This window comes from Protopterus annectens, chromosome 8.part0 (assembly GCF_019279795.1).
Source record: "Protopterus annectens isolate FY-2018-M chromosome 8.part0, PAN1.0, whole genome shotgun sequence".
NCBI classification, from domain to species: domain Eukaryota; kingdom Metazoa; phylum Chordata; order Ceratodontiformes; family Protopteridae; genus Protopterus; species Protopterus annectens.
Genome location: NC_056741.1, coordinates 1,997,999,048 through 1,998,015,319, shown reverse-complemented (window position 1 = coordinate 1,998,015,319; position 16,272 = coordinate 1,997,999,048).

Below are 16,272 nucleotides of genomic sequence, written 5' to 3'. Positions count from 1 at the left end.
ACCGCACAAACAGAGTGCTCAAATGTGTACAGAGCTGCTATTTCTTAGTTTAACTTCCTTTTTCTTCCTGTAAAACCCGGTGTGCAGCACGCACACCCGCTTACACTTTGTAAAGAATGTTAGGCAGTTTGCACACACCTCTAGCTTAGCTGTGCTAAGCTAGGAGCAGTCCCGTGCCACAGGGCTCCATTCCACTTACAGTATGCCTGACACACACCCCCCTTGATGTCACCTATATCCTAGTTTTGCACCCAGCTATTTATACTCTTACATTCTTGGGACCTGCCTCACACCCTGGGGAAATCTGGAATTCACTATCCTTCCCCTCATTTGCATAGGATTGCCTGCTAATGCATAGTTACATGTCCCACACTGAGCCTCCCTCCTTAGCAACCATTACTCACTGGCCAGGTTGTCTTATGCCTGCCATTGACTTGCATGGCAGAATACTGCTTTTAGCTATAATGTTCATTTTGTGTTTATTCTTTTATTTTCCTCCCGATCCCATTTGCCGTCCTATGCTTAAACAGCAGAGATCAGCAAAAAATAAATAAATAAATAAAAGTTGATTTTTTTATTTTGAAACAGTTTGCAATGCCAATGGCCTTATACTTGGCCATTGGCATGCTTCCTCAATGAAATGCAGCCTTTATTTGGAGCTCCATTTTGTAGTTTGCAGAAATGTATTCGCTTACTAACTGACTACATTTCTGCAGACTGCACTCATCCTGCACTGACAGCTGACAGCTTTCTGGATCACAAATTACCCTCATTTGCATGATTTTCACCTGCAAATGAGGGTAATTTGCATACAGGAGCTCGGTCCATGTAGGATTAGCCTAAGATCTCACGTGCACGTTCCTGGATCGCACGTCAGCCATATTGCCGAAAATAGCTCTTAGACTAATCCTGCATGCTATAAAGGGCTTCATAAATCCGGGGGAATATTTTTGTCAAGTTCTCTACTACCTATAAAATGTTTAATTTGTTCATGTACAAGTTTGACCTTTGCTTCCAGAGATGGGCAAAATAAAGCATTTTAGATAAATAAGCAACATAAACAGTTGAGTAAGAAAACTTAACAGCTGACAAAGTAATTAACCCATATAACTAGTTAACCATCAAAGTAATAGAGATGGCCCAATAATAATTTGACATATATTTACTAACTATGAATTTAAGTCCCCAGAAGGATCCAGCTTCCCCCCAGTAATGTAATCTAGTTATCATCCTTTTCCTAGGTTGTTGTTGGTGTAAGGCTTAGATGGATAATATTCTGTAGACTACAGGAGAAAGTGCTAACTGAAATTACAACCTAGTAAGATATTTATCAGCTCTCACTTTGTATTTACTCCTCCTGTTTCTTGATGAATTCTTATTTTTCCTGTTTTTCTCTGATCCCTGACTTCTCCAGCTATTGTCTTGTGATATGTCCACATGCATTAATCATTTTGGTGTGCAACACAACTTTTCTTGATCTTCACACTCCTATGAAAAATTTCACTTCATGAGGAGATGACCTTGGTCTTCACCTTTATTCCTGTGTCAGTTATGCTGCTATATCTCCTTCAAGTTACTAATTTTCTCCAGGTTTTTGCTGTCATGGAGAGAGATAGAATTTCTTATTCGTGTTTGAGGAAAACTGTTCACAGCACATATCCCAGGCTCCCACATGTTTCAAATTACTGTGATTTAAAATATCTGTAATTTGAAGGTTTTAGCCTAGGTTCAAATTGTCACAAATGTGGTAGACTATAGTATGGGAGAGAATTTGTCTGTGGGATCCAGGAAAAGACTGAATATAAACTGGATGCCATACTGTGCCCATGAGTATGGACCAAAGGCATTCTATGAGTATTTCAAAATATTATATGAATTCATGTAAAGTCAGCTGGTACATGGGGTGATTGCATCCACCAGAGTCAGTCTTGCCAGTACCCACCTGCACTCCTCTCTATTACCTGGTTCTCCCAGACCACCCTAAAATCTAAAATAGATCAGTGCTGCAATAAAGTAACTAGATTTGTAGGTCTTACGAGTCACAGAACATACTGTTTTTCTATAGTAAAAACTCTAAATTGGCTAAAATTATCTGACCAACAAAATAATATCCCACTTCTCTTAACATACAAAATTATATTTAATCCCACTTCCTGCCTAGTTACAAGTATACTTCTTCACCTCTACCTCCCAAATCATTGCCTTGTATCTGACAAAAATCTTCTTGACATCTGTTAGTCTTACAAAAACTGCAGTCAAAGGTCTGTACTCACATTGTGTAGCAAAAATCTGGAATATGATCCCTACACCAAACAGGGTAATACATAACATTCATTTATTTAAGTTGCAACTAAAATAATTCCTGTCTGACTCCTGGTTTTGCACTTGCTGCTATCCTGGTTAAAATTTCAGCTCGTTCTACTCTAGTAAGTATATACATCCTACCTCTCCTTTCCCTTGTTTTATTTCTCTTACTCTTACTTTTATTTCCCCTTACTTGTAATTTTGCTTGTATTCATTATTTCTCCTGACTGCCATATCTACTCCACTTATTACCTGTAACAAATACTTTTTCCCACTTCTCCTTCTTTTCCTCTCCTTCTAATCCACTTTTTGAATTTTCACTCTGACATTTGCTTTATTGCTGAGTAATAAACTCTCACACTTATAAATGTCAACACACTTCAGTGTTATGTGACATTGCATTTATTTGTTTTAATGATGGCATATTTATATTGCTCTATATATCATATTTGTATTGATCTGTGCATTTACAGTATTTTGTAATATGATCAGTTTTCTCACACACACACACACACACACACACACACACACACACACACACACACACACACACACACATATATATATATATATATATATATATATATATATATATATATATATGTATATACACACACACACACTCTTTTTTTATTTGTGGAACTTTTCTTCCCAGGCCTCCACTGCAAATAGATAAAAATTATGTAGCTGGATCTTCCTAGTAAACAAATGTCAATACATAATAAATAAATACAAAAAAAGACCTTATAGCTTTGTTTTCATTATGTGAAGCATACATATGCAAGGATGCATTACCATGTGAATGATAATTGGGCATATTCAGAATTTCTCTGTTTTTAAAAGGTTGTGGAGTATTTGCATGTTACACAGCTTAGGGTTCACTTACGTTTAGCATGCTCTATATATTTTGATTTTATTTTAGTTGGTTTTCTTGTGTATAGTAGAAAAAATGTAATATTGCTAATGGTCTTTTGCAGCTGCAGTAATTCTGCTAGCAGTCACAGCAAAAGACAAGTGGATGTTGCAGTATGTGCTGGTAACCATAAAATCCATATCCTGCTTATACAATCTTTACATTCTAAATGAGTGGAAGCATTATCCCAACCACTGCTGCTACTGCTGCTGAAGTTTCATGACTGACTTTGTGTTTTATAGGGAAAACTATTTTAATGAATTCCATCCCCTTTTTATTGTAGACAGATGGAAACTGTAAATACAATAATTAACATTGTTTTGAAACAATAGGCTGAATTCCACACATACAAGTTAACCTAATGTGATCTGAAACACCTGATTGCTAAACAAAAGATGACTGACAGCAAAAGCAATGCTTTTGCATTAAAGTCTGAATATTTCTGCTCGAGGGAGCCATTTTGTTAATATATGCTAATTTACTAGATAACATCACTTTGACACAGCCAAGTTTCATTGTTTTAAAAAGTCCTAATCAGCAGAGGGGCCAAAGCTCTAATCAGCAGTGAACCTGCTAGATGGAGGACTATAACGGAACATTGAAGTGTCAATAAATTTTAAGGTGCATTCTTCTATTTACTTCAGATGATACAACCATAAGACCCAGCTGGAGCTTTGTACATTTGTTTAATGGTAGATGGACACAATTAGGTTATCTTGTCTGTTCTTTAGATATAGTTGAATATTCAGCCTTGCTTTAGTAGAAGGTATTTTATTGAGGAGAGTATTTTGCTTTGTTTTCTTTCCACAACAGAGAACGTTATTATACTTTCCATTATATTACAATTAAAACACAATATCAAGCTTAGTAGATAATGACAAAAACATAAAAAATAGAAGGAAAACAGAAAAATTACAAAAGTTAATTCAACATATTCTATTCATTTACTAAAAGCTCCTAGTTATTCATAAGAAAATTGTTATAAACACCCCAAACACACATAAGTGTAGTCTAGGAAAAACATCAGCAGTATATTTTTTCAAATGAACTTTAGAATAGTTTAAGTGCTTAATAGAATAAATGAGATTGGAGTTATTCTTCCTTCTCTGTACCAGGGCTTTTAACATGAAGAGGATACTGACCCCAAAAAGATATTTTTAGTAATCAAAACAATCATGGCAATTACTCTAGCATTACTTTTTATGCACTGGAAAAAAAACATAAACTGAAGCAAAGAAATTGTCACTTGTTCTTACAAGCATTTTGCTTCTTATAGGTGGTTTCTTAAAATAAAAAGCAGCAAAAAAAAAATCTACAGTGCAAATCTAAATGCAGAAATTTCACCTGATTATATTATAAAGTGAAAGTCTAAAAATAGGCTTCAGAGGCCTTGCTTTTGCAAGACACAAGAACCCTTGCAGGCATGAGTGGGAACTTCAATCCAGTTGTGTGTGTGTGTGTGTGTGTGTGTGTGTGTGTGTGTGTGTGTGTGTGTGTGTGTGTCTGTCTGTCTGTCTTTTTGAATGCTATGGGTGTTACTGAAAGATCAGACATATTGGTGTTAAGGATGTTTCTCCTTGTTCCCACTTTTGTGCAGATTTGGAGTTAGTATACACAAATTAATCAGGGTGTCAGAAATGCTGCTCCTCCACATGGGTGATACAGGGAGGCTTGCCCTCTAGAAAAATGCTTGTTTTTGTCAGTTGTCTTTGTATTTATGATGAAACATGAAGCTATGCATTTTTAAATGAATTGTGATTTAATTAAAACAGAATGTAAGCAAACTCTTATATAGTCTCTCTCTTTCACACACACACACACACACACACACACACACACACACACACACACACACACACACACACACACACACACAATCACCCACCCACCAACCCACCAACCCACCAACCCATAAGTTGTGATTCTCAGCAGTGAAAAATGCTAAGCAAATCCAGAATCAGGGTTCATTCCTTTGTTAAATGCCTTAAATGTCTTCTATGGCTTCATCAATACATTCACAAAGTATAACTTAGTAGGGACAGAATTTCCTTGTTAAAATGTCATAGAACTCAACCCAAAGCAAAAATTTAAAATAATCATGTTTTTTACTGTTGCCCCCTGTAACCCTTATTTGGGAAGGGAATCCCCTCATATCCTTTTTAGGTACTAGCTTCAAGGCTGCACAGGTATTAAAGAAAAGTAAAATTTCTCAAAATATAGGAATCATTCCAATAAAAACCATACTGGCAGCAATTCCCTATAAAATAACAGAGATTGGGGGGGTCAGTATCAGGGGAGTTTAAATTACAGTATTATATTTTTCAAGTAGGACCTCAAGGATGTGTGAGGTGGCCTATTTCAGGCCACTGGTAGCATTTATAAACTGCTGAATACAGATAATAACTTATTAAAAGTGAAATATGTATTATTAGGGAGTTTAACTTACAGTATTATATTTTTCAAGTAGGACCTCAAGGATGTGTGAGGTGGCCTATTTTAGGCCACTGGTAGCATTTATAAACTGCTGAATACAGATAATATCTTATTAAAAGTGAAATATGTGTTACTCAATTGTGAGATATGTACTGCAGAGCAGAATATGCTATTTCTGATTTGGAGAAGCATTTCTATCACTTCTGGGTAAAAGAGTACGTTGAAATTGCCTATCATCTGCATGATGGAAGCATTCTCAAAGAAAAATATTTTAGGTTCTTTAGTGAATAATAGACAAACAGTCAGAAGAATATTACATGCTTAGCCAATTGCCAGATAGTGACCAGTGTTTACAAACAAACCCTGTGCTTTGTGCCTATAAGGTAAACACCTTTGCCATTAAGCTAACTCCAACCACAACTTCCAAAAAACTGAAACACACAGAGACAACCCATGCAGCCATAGTAGAACAGCCAGAATACCACACAAATAATAACCACAGGCAAGGACTGAACCCCCGATTCTGGAGCTATGGAGCAGAAATCCTATCATTAAGCCAGTAGCATTGTTCTTGTGACAGAAATGTAAAAAACCTTGAAAAAAAAGCAGAACCTTTAGTACATTTAGAAATTCACATTTTTCTGTGTGTGTAAGCTATCCCTATTATCAATAAATATGTTGCATGTCTAATTCACTGGTGTATGTAATTTTTTAGATAGTTTGATAAAGTTTGTCTCTTGTAGCATAAAACTTAAGCAGAATGCAGTATCTTAATTAAGGATGAACACTGTAATCACCAGTAGCAAATTGTGAATTTGGTTTGCCTTTTATGTTAGAAATATCTACTATGATTACTAGAAAAATTAAAATTTACATCAAGCAGGTTAATTCAGAGTAGATTCCTAAGGATACTATATAGTCCTTTGCAAGACAGTTTAAGAAGCATACCATGTTTTAAACAAAGTTTGCATACATATTGTGATGTTAATTATTTAGTAACATGAACTGTAAAATTATATGCCTTATATGCATGAATTGCAGATTTCTTTCTGAAGAGTTTAACAGTTCTATGATAATAAAAGCACTAAGGCTATACATAAAACACACCTTAAGTCACGTATTCAATAGGTCAGTATCTTAAGCCATAAGGAATAGTATAAATATACACATCAACTCATACCTTAGTTTCAAATTATTCTGTATAATTTTATTTTATTATGTGCAAGACATGTAATGGAATAAAAGGAAAACTATAGACAAATGAGAGAAAAATGGCCTCAAGCAGGCAAAATAATCATGCAAACAAACATGGTGCAATGTTAATTCAAAGCATACCTGGTCATAAGTATGGTTTTCACAGTAGTGGGCCCTCAGTAGTGGTCAGAAATGTTCATAAGTCCAGCTTTTTCAGATCTAATAATCTTCAGAAAATATGTGATAATTCAAGTCTGTTATTCCGATAACTTTCTAGGCATATAAGAGCAGTATTTAAAACATGCTGTATCATACTTTTCCAGTTAAACATCTATTATTTAGTAACCTAGAAGTCAAAGTGAAACACAAATTAGATGATCTGGATTTTTAACACAATTTCTATGGTTCTGATAGTAGAGGAAATCATTAAATCATATCTCAAAAGTTTTATTCTGCTTACTCACAGCTTCTTGAAAAACCCCAGGCTTATTCTCTGATTGCTATTTGTTTTGTCATAGTCTGGTATAATTAAATTAGAGGTTACAAGGATATTGGATGTTATTTCATTTTTAGTAGCTTTGTACAATTATATTAGTAGTCAAAATGATGTATGATTCCTTATAAAAAGGCTTCTCTGTTATAGTTTAAAAATGAATAAAGAACCACAATTTTTACACTGAAATAAACAGTTTGAGTAACCAGCCCAAGGGGATTCTATTTCTTAAGACAAAATATTTGTACCCCAAATCTTAGACACAATAACATAAAAATTAAAAAAAAATGGCACTTTTCCGTTAAATCCCTACCACTACGCTCTGCTGTGAACAATGAAGTAATTGGGTCGGTCTCAAATTAACGGTTTTATAGAGGTATGGTGGCAAGAAAAGTAACATAACTTTTTTTTTTATTTCTTTTACTTGTATTTTATTATAAGCCGTACTGTGACTCATGCTAATGTGCTAAGTGACTTGGCATAAAACTTCCAGTCAGTATCATGCTGCAAGTAATACATTTGTACAGTTTGAGTTTGCCAACAATCGTGTGTAGTATAAGGAGACATAGTTTAGGTCACTAACCCCGGTTTTAAAGCTTAAGAAAGACTGGAGAGAATTGAACAAAGTTTAATGTTTTGTAAGTCATTTGTGTGACTTTGGTATGTATGAATCGTGATGAAAGTGTGATTAATCCTGAGAAGCCGGTTGTTGTACGAGATGTATATTAGGTGAAGGGACTAACGCAACCTTTTTTAAGTGTGTCAGTGGTGAATCACAGCAGTGGTGAAACATGTGGAAATAAAATCTTTAGTGTTTTGTGACTACTGTGGTTGTTCAAAGTGTAGAGCTATATGAGAAAGTTTTTCTCTTGCTGTCAAGTGACTGTAGAGGAGACGTGACTTACACTTCGGAAAGCTGAGGATGTGCAGTATATGATGTACTGTTGTACTCACATTGGAATGAAGGCAAGAAAGGAAGGGGGTTGGTTTGTCAACAGGCATGGTATACTCACGCCTTCCACACACACTGTTGTGTTCCGCAGAAAACTTGTCTACATAGTGGAGTACCTGTGCTGTAACAAACCTTGTCTTGGTCCAGTTTTGTGGTCGAAAATCCCCTACTGAAATACTGCCAAAACACAGCAGCGTGAAGTGTTAGGGGTTTAATGGAAAAGTACCAGAAAGGTAAATACCTCAAAATAAGAATTTATGTAAAATTGCTGTTTCAGCAAAGTTATTTATTTATTTTTTTTACAAAGGCTTAACTCAAATGGTTCGTTAACTGAACATTATATATATTCTAGTGAAAAAAACAGATCAATACTCAAGAGACAGTAGAAATTCTCAGCGGTTCCCAGAACATATCCACTTCAGGTAAGAACTGAGAATAATATTGACGTTTTCCATTTCTTCATTTTAAAATAGAAACATAGAAGGAACACTTAAATGGGCGGCCACGGTGGTGCAGCGGTTAGCGTTGCCACCTCACAGCAAGAGGTTCTCCAGTTCGATTCTTGGCTGGGGTGCCATCTGTCTGCATGTCCTCCCTGTGGTTGTATGGGTTTCCTTCATGTGCTCCGGTTTCCTCCCACATCCCAAAGACATGCAGTAGGTGGATTGGACAATCTAAATTGACCCTAGGTGTGAGTGTGCCTTCTGTGGAAAGTTGGGCGCCAGGCTGGCAACTCGACACCATAAAACTCCACTGCCAATCATGAGCGAACAGATGATCCCCTGTGGCAACCCCTAACCGGGAAAAAGCCAGAAGAAGAAGGAACACTTAAATAGTGTTGCACAAGTAAACTTTAAAAGTTCAAAACATCCATGATTTAAAAGGGACAAAAATGATTTCTCATAGAGAGAGAATAAATAATATGTCAAAAGGTTGCAAATATCATTAGAAGAACAGCAAGCTGTTTTGCATCCACTGCACCTTATACTTAGATATTCTCACTCAGAGGTCGTATGACCTTGTAGAAAGAACAAATATTTTATTTTCCACTAGTGACAATATTGCTTTATCTACTTGGTCTTGCCATCTTTGATTGAAAATATATAGACAGACAAGATAGTAAAGTGATGGGTCTATATAATGAGATTGACATCTTAAAATGTCGACTCTCATTTGTTCAACACAAAAATGTTGAACTCCAACTTTCCTGAATGGGCAAATCACAGATTTCTTTCCAACAGAAAGAAATTGGTTGGCTGTTCTGTTACACCTGCCCTTTCTCTGACTGTAGTGCAGTCTCGGCGTTAGAATATTTAGTTAATGGGGGGTGGGGAGCACAGCCACCCACATTGGGTGGTGTGGGGGGTGAAGCCCCCCCCCCACTTAAATATGTACGTTTTGTGTGGCGTTGGTGTTTGGCCAACCAATTTCTTTCTGTTGGAAAGAAATCAGTGATTTGGCCATTTGGGAAAGTTGAAGTTCGACATTTTTGTGTCGAACAACTGAGAGTCGACATTTTAAGATGTCGGTCTCATGATATAGACCCTAAGGTGATCCCTTATATTTTTTTGTGCAAGAGGGCTCACCCACCTGCTTAAATAAATGTTAATATTTTGATTACAATGATATCTGTCTGCATCTTTTGAAGTAATACACTGAATAGCTTGGGGCGTTTTTCAAAATTTTTTATTTAAATACATTAATTTTATATTTAAGCATTCATGATCAGGTTTCAGAGTCATTGACGTGGCATTCAGTCTGAGGAAGTAGAACATTAACAATGATATGGAATTCCAAGATTACAACTTGCACTGACCTTTATGTGAAAAATATTCTTCTAATATGAAGACACTGAGTTTATCCAAGCTATTTGCAATCTGGTTGTAAATGTAAGCTTTGTACAGAAACTCTGGCTTAAGACCATTATTGTGCAGCCATTGTATGCCTATGTCCTAGATAGTTTGCAAAGTGAGAGAAAGGCTTATTATTAAAAAAGTTGTTCATAGTAACCATGACGATTTAGAAAATTTTAGACAGTGATAAAGGCCTGCAACACAATTCTGCATTCTGGCATTATCAACAAACTAGTTAACTAAATGTAAGCCCTTTTTAAGCAACTGTTTAATGAACTGCCTCACTGGAGTAACTCAATCAGACCTGGGGCACACTGTCTACTAATAAGCTTATTACTAATGGAGTCCACCGAGAATCAGTCACAGGGCCATTTCTGTTTGATATTTAGTTCTCCGAAGTTAAAGCTAATGTTAAGGGTCTGATGATGACCAAGTTTGCAAAATATAGAAAACTTAGTGCTATTAACAACTCCCCAAAAATTTCTGAGATCCTCCTAGAGGCCTAACACTGTGGTGCTAGGACCATGACCATAAGTTGATGCTAAAAAGTGTATTATTCTGTCCTTTGGTGAAAATGAACACTCATGCACATACTATGTAGATAACACCCCCACAAAATGTACATTGTGCTTAGGTTACTATGTACTATTGTAAACAATGAACTCTTCTATGAGCACCATATATCAACCTAGCCTACCTGATAATCATAGGTATATCATAGATTCATAAGTTGCTACTAGGCTAACAACCTGGGGTGGGGGGGGGGGGCTTTCTAAGCCTAGTCTAGTTTTCCCAAAAGAATAATGATGTCCTGTATCTGAACAGGACATTGAGAACCAGGCACTTCTAAGCTACCTCTGCCCATAAGGGACATGTGTAAATTTCCTATTCCCCATCCACTTGTCTAGGTTATACTTAAACCGGATAATAGACAAAGTCAGCTTCACATGAATGGGAAGCCTGTTCCATAGGAAGGGCAGTCTCTGGGACACATATCTGTCTCTCCAGCATGTTTTGTTTAAATCACAGACATAATTCAGGTCTGTAAACCTTGTATTTATGGTACTGTTTGATTACGAATATGTAGGAAATTCATAAGAGTAGGGCTTGCAAAAACCTTGTAAGCCAGGCATAGATCACTTCTCAGCAATCTATAGGAGACTGAGCAGAGAGAAAGGACTTTAAGGTGCTCTGCATAAGACATGTTTCTTATTCCTTGTATCTTTTTTGTAAGGAACCTTGAGGTCCCTCTAGTTGCTGCATATGCCTGGTCAGGTATGAACCAAAGGAAGCATTGTACTCTGTGGCTGGTCTGATATATGGTGGAGTACAGTGGAATAATGATCTCTATGGACCTAGATGCCATGCCCTTACTTATAAGTTGTGCAACATAAAAGGATTTCCTTAACAATGTGGCCACATGATGGTAGAAGGTAAGGCAACTGTCGATGTGCTTACCCAGATCGCTGACCACTGGGTCATCTCTTAGGGGTGTATTATCAACATGGTAATTAGCTGGGATCTTTAATTTCCCAAAGAACACATTATGCATCTCTTAGCATTGATTTTAAGAATATTGCTTTGGTACCATTTGCTAGTCACAATAGACCTTCTTGAAGAATGCTAGTGTCTGCAGTGGAGTTAATGGTAATCCCCATCTTGCAATCATCTGCACACTTAGTCAGCCATAAACCTTCAGCATTTACTTCCATTTCAAGGAAATAGATGCCAAAAAGGAGTGGGCCCAGTACGGAACCTTGGGGCACTCCGCTAGTAACTGGCTTCTTGGTGGAAGTTGCCTCACCTATTTTGACCTCCTGAGTCCTATCACTAAGCCATTTTGCTATCCAGTGGTTGATAAAAGAGTTTTTACCTAAATTAGTGAGCTTGTCTATAATGCCTGAGTGGGGTATTGTATCAAAAGTCTTGGCCAGATTGAGGTAAGCTATGTACATAGTCTTACCTTCATCCAATGCTTTGATTACCCTCTCAAAAAAGTCCACCTGATTAATAGGCATGACCTTCTTTTAAAAAATCCAAACTGTGATGGGGCCAGCATTTGCAGGTTATCTATGGTCTCATTTATCATGTCCATGGTGGTTCTTTCAATGGCCTGTGAGGCTGGTAAGACTTATGGGTCTGTAGATACATTTGGACTATCCGGGGAGGGGGCAGTGGTGGGAGAAATCCGAGGTGAACCTGTCATCCAAAAGGTTGGCAATGGTTTCCGGTTCAGTACAGGTAATGCTATTTACAATAAATCCTGTGCATTGTTGTGTATTTCTCTTGAGATTACAGACATAATTGTAGAAAGCTTTGTGGCTGTCCTTTGCCTGAGAAGCTATTTCTTTCCTTCAGATTTAGCCTTTGAAATATTAATTAACCCTCTTAGTTGCTTGTTTATATTGGGCAAGGGGCTTTTAGTGTGTTAGTATGTATGCCTTTGTTCCTCCCAAGCTTGGCCAAGATTTTGTTGTTGTATGTTGTTTTGAAAAAAAATAATCTGTATTGCACTGTCTTATGATGTACATTTATGCATTTGCATTTCCTGACTGTATGAATTTTACTCTTGTATTTTACCTTTAACATTATGTAACCTTTATTGTATTGTATTGCTTATGGAGCATTTTTCCCCAGGCCTCCACTGAAAATGGGTACTTCTTGGCCCAGTGGACTTTCCCAGTAATCAAACTGAAAATAAATAAAAATAACCGATTAATATTCTGATTCCACCAGGGTGGCATGCCTTTTGAGTTTGTCTTACTCTTAATATGAGTGGGCACAGCTCGCTCTATACATCTATCAATATGGCTGTACAGAGATTTTGTAAATATCTCAGCATATGCTATAATGTTTACTGGGTTTGGGGATGCTTGAAATCTAGCCAAAATTTTGATTAGTTAAGAGAGGTTAGCCTTGGAATACTTCCTAAAGGTTTTTGGTTTCACTGGATCCCTGGGTTTAATTTTTATTTCAAGTAATACTGCCTTATGGTCAAATCTGATAAGTGAAAATATTACATTGGGTGAGAAACATCAGCTCCCCATGTTTGTGAGTGCAAGGTCAAGGATGTTTGTACCCCTGGAAGAAGAGTGGACCAACTCTTCCATGGTGTTAGTGTTAACAAAGTTTAGGAATCGTTGGGCTTGTGCATTAAAAGTGGTGTAAGATTCCCAATATAAAGACAGACAGTTGAGCTCCTCAATGAATATTGTATTGGGTTGAATGGTGAGGGACTCTAATACACTGAAATAAGTAGTAAGGACTTTCTGGGACATGGATGGGGACCTATAGGTGGCAAGGATATGGTACGGCACCTTGTTTATGGTGAGTTGCACATGCATGCATTCCACTGGATCATACACTTTAACTAGTCTGGATATGAGATTGTTTTTAATAGACACTAACACTCCTCCACCTTTAGTTCCCTCCTGTACAGTAGCTGGCCTAAAGGTGTGAAAGACGTTATAACCTTGCACTGCTGGGGTACTCTCAGCAACTTTAAACCATGTCTCTGTTACTACACAGGTGTGTATACCCTCCAGAGAGAGGAAGGCTTGCAGGAAATGGAGTTTGTTGTTAAGACTTCTAACATTGAGCAGTACCACCTTCAGATATTCCTTCATATGTTCAGTTAAGTTGGTAGGTTTATCAGTTTGTCATTGCCTAAAAAAGGCTCTGTGGGAGGGTGGAAAAGGTCATTGCCAGTATCCAAAAACCTAGAGGGGATAAGTGCAGACCATCCCTGGTGAATAAGCTTGGTCTGTCAACCATGTCCTCCCAGGCCATCAAATATTGTAAACTCCTTGGATTGACACCAGAAGCTAATCCACTTATTAAAATCGATCATTTCCTGTCAGTAACGAGGCATCATCCTTGGAGAAGGTAGTATGCTGCTCACTGCTAGGATCATACCTGCATGAGACGCATAATCAATGAGCTCGATCATACCTGCATGAGACACATAATCAATGAGCTCGATCATGTCTGGTTTCATGTGGTAAAGGGAGGTATGTCTCAGATTATTAACACCCACATGGACAATGACAGAGTCATACCCATACCTGTGGTTTAAACATACCCATACCTGTGGTTCAATAACCTGAGTATTTGGGTGACTTGATGGATCCTAGCCTGGAAAGGCAGCTAACTGTGTCTCTCTCCTTACTCATTCTGGTGAGGGAGACATTGGTGTGCCTCAATACAGAATCACCAATGATCAAGACATTTAGCTATGCACTGGTTTGCCTTAAGGGCTTAGTATTAGAGGCATTGGATTCAGTGTTACTATGTGAAGCTGTAAGTGGTGTTTTAACAGAGTGTTTATGTGATGGCTAAGGACCCTTTCTTTGATTGTACTGTGCATGAGGTCTTAGTATTTTAGGAAGGTAACCTGCAAGTGCCTCAGCATAAGTAATTTTCTGTGTAGGGTCTTTACCCTGTGTAGTAGGCATGGCACAGGTGTCACTGACAGCCTCTATATGATTTGTTTTGGTTGTATAAGAGTTTTGCCTCCAGCATTTAGATGTGTTTACTCCACTCACAAACTTTATCTATTTTATTAAGAAGAGGTAGTTTGTCGGCGTTCATGAAGCAATTGCCACAATGCCACAGGATACCCATCTCAACCAAAATGGCCATGAAGAAAGGCAGGAATTGTATATCCATGGCTACTGATCTACTCGGGAGGATAGAGGGAGATTTAAGTATTGAATATATCAATACAACAAGGAACTTCATGATCAACGTTGAGAATTGTGCAAACTAGATATTCTAGCAGTTAAAAAAATCTGTCTAGCCAGTAATGCTACAAGAGTATAGAATACAAACCTTCCTAATGTAAAATAACTGGCTTGGAGTGCAAGTGCTGAAACCAGAACAAAGACACCTAGAACAACAGACACAATAAGACTTCACCAGCAATTCCTAGCTCAAAAGGGTGGAGACTACCCTCTCCTCCTATAAGAGTGCAGTCCACAAACCTTCTTAAAGTAAAATAATTGGTTTGGAGCCCAAGTGCTTGATCCAGAACTAACACACTTTTAGAAAAAAAGACACAATAAGCCTTCAACCAGCAATTCCCAGCTCAGAAGCGTATAGGCTATCCTTTCTTGCCACAAGAGTGTATACTACAAACCTTCCTAATGTAAAGTAACTGGTTTGGAGCACAAGTGCTTAATACAGAACACATACACTTAGAATAACAGGCCTTCACCAGCAATTCCCAGCTCAGAAGGGTGGAGACTACCCACTCCTCCCACAAGAGTGTAGAACCACAAACCTTCTTAATGCAAAATAACTGGTTTGGAGCCCAAATGTTTAAATTAGAACAAAGTCACTTAGAATAACAGGCACAATAAGCCATCACCAGCAATTCCCAGCTCAGAAGGGAGGAGGCTACTCTCTCTTCTCCCCCAAGAGCATAGACCACAAACCTTCTTGATGTAAAATAACTGGCCTGGAGCCCAAGCACTTAAACCAGAACTAAGACACTTTTAGAGTAACAGACACAATCAGCCTTCAACTAGCAATTCCCAAATAAGAAAGATGCAAGCCACCTTTCCTGTTACAAGAGTATAGACCATAAACATTCCTTATGTAAGATAACCAGTTTGAAGCTCAAGTGCTTAAATCAAAACTAAGAGGCTTAGAATAACATTTACAATGTAATCAGGCTACTAGCAACAGTAATACCTGCATCAGATTACGTCCAGCTGAACATTTTAAGAACATTCAGTAAAAAGCTAAATAAACCAGGAAGAATCACAGATACAGTAAAAGCAGCCATATAAAGTATGATTTATTTATTTTATTTTTTTTTAGTAAGTGAGAAGGGGAAAAGATAATTCAAGTTTAAAAGACTAAGAGGGAGAGTCTTCCCTGATGATCTTTCAGTGTTCATTAGAATGATGTGATGAGATGGGACTGGGTTGAGTTTCCAAAAAGAGATTCATAGTAGGGTTGGGCAACTCAAAAACCACCAAGTTTAAAAGTACGACAGCAAAAGGGTAGGTGGGTAGTAAAATCAAATGTAGACAGAGATCAACAGCAGCCAGTCAGAGAACAGCAAGTCAAATAAGCACACTAAATAAGGCTATCACTAAATATTTGTAGTTAAATGAAAAATGAT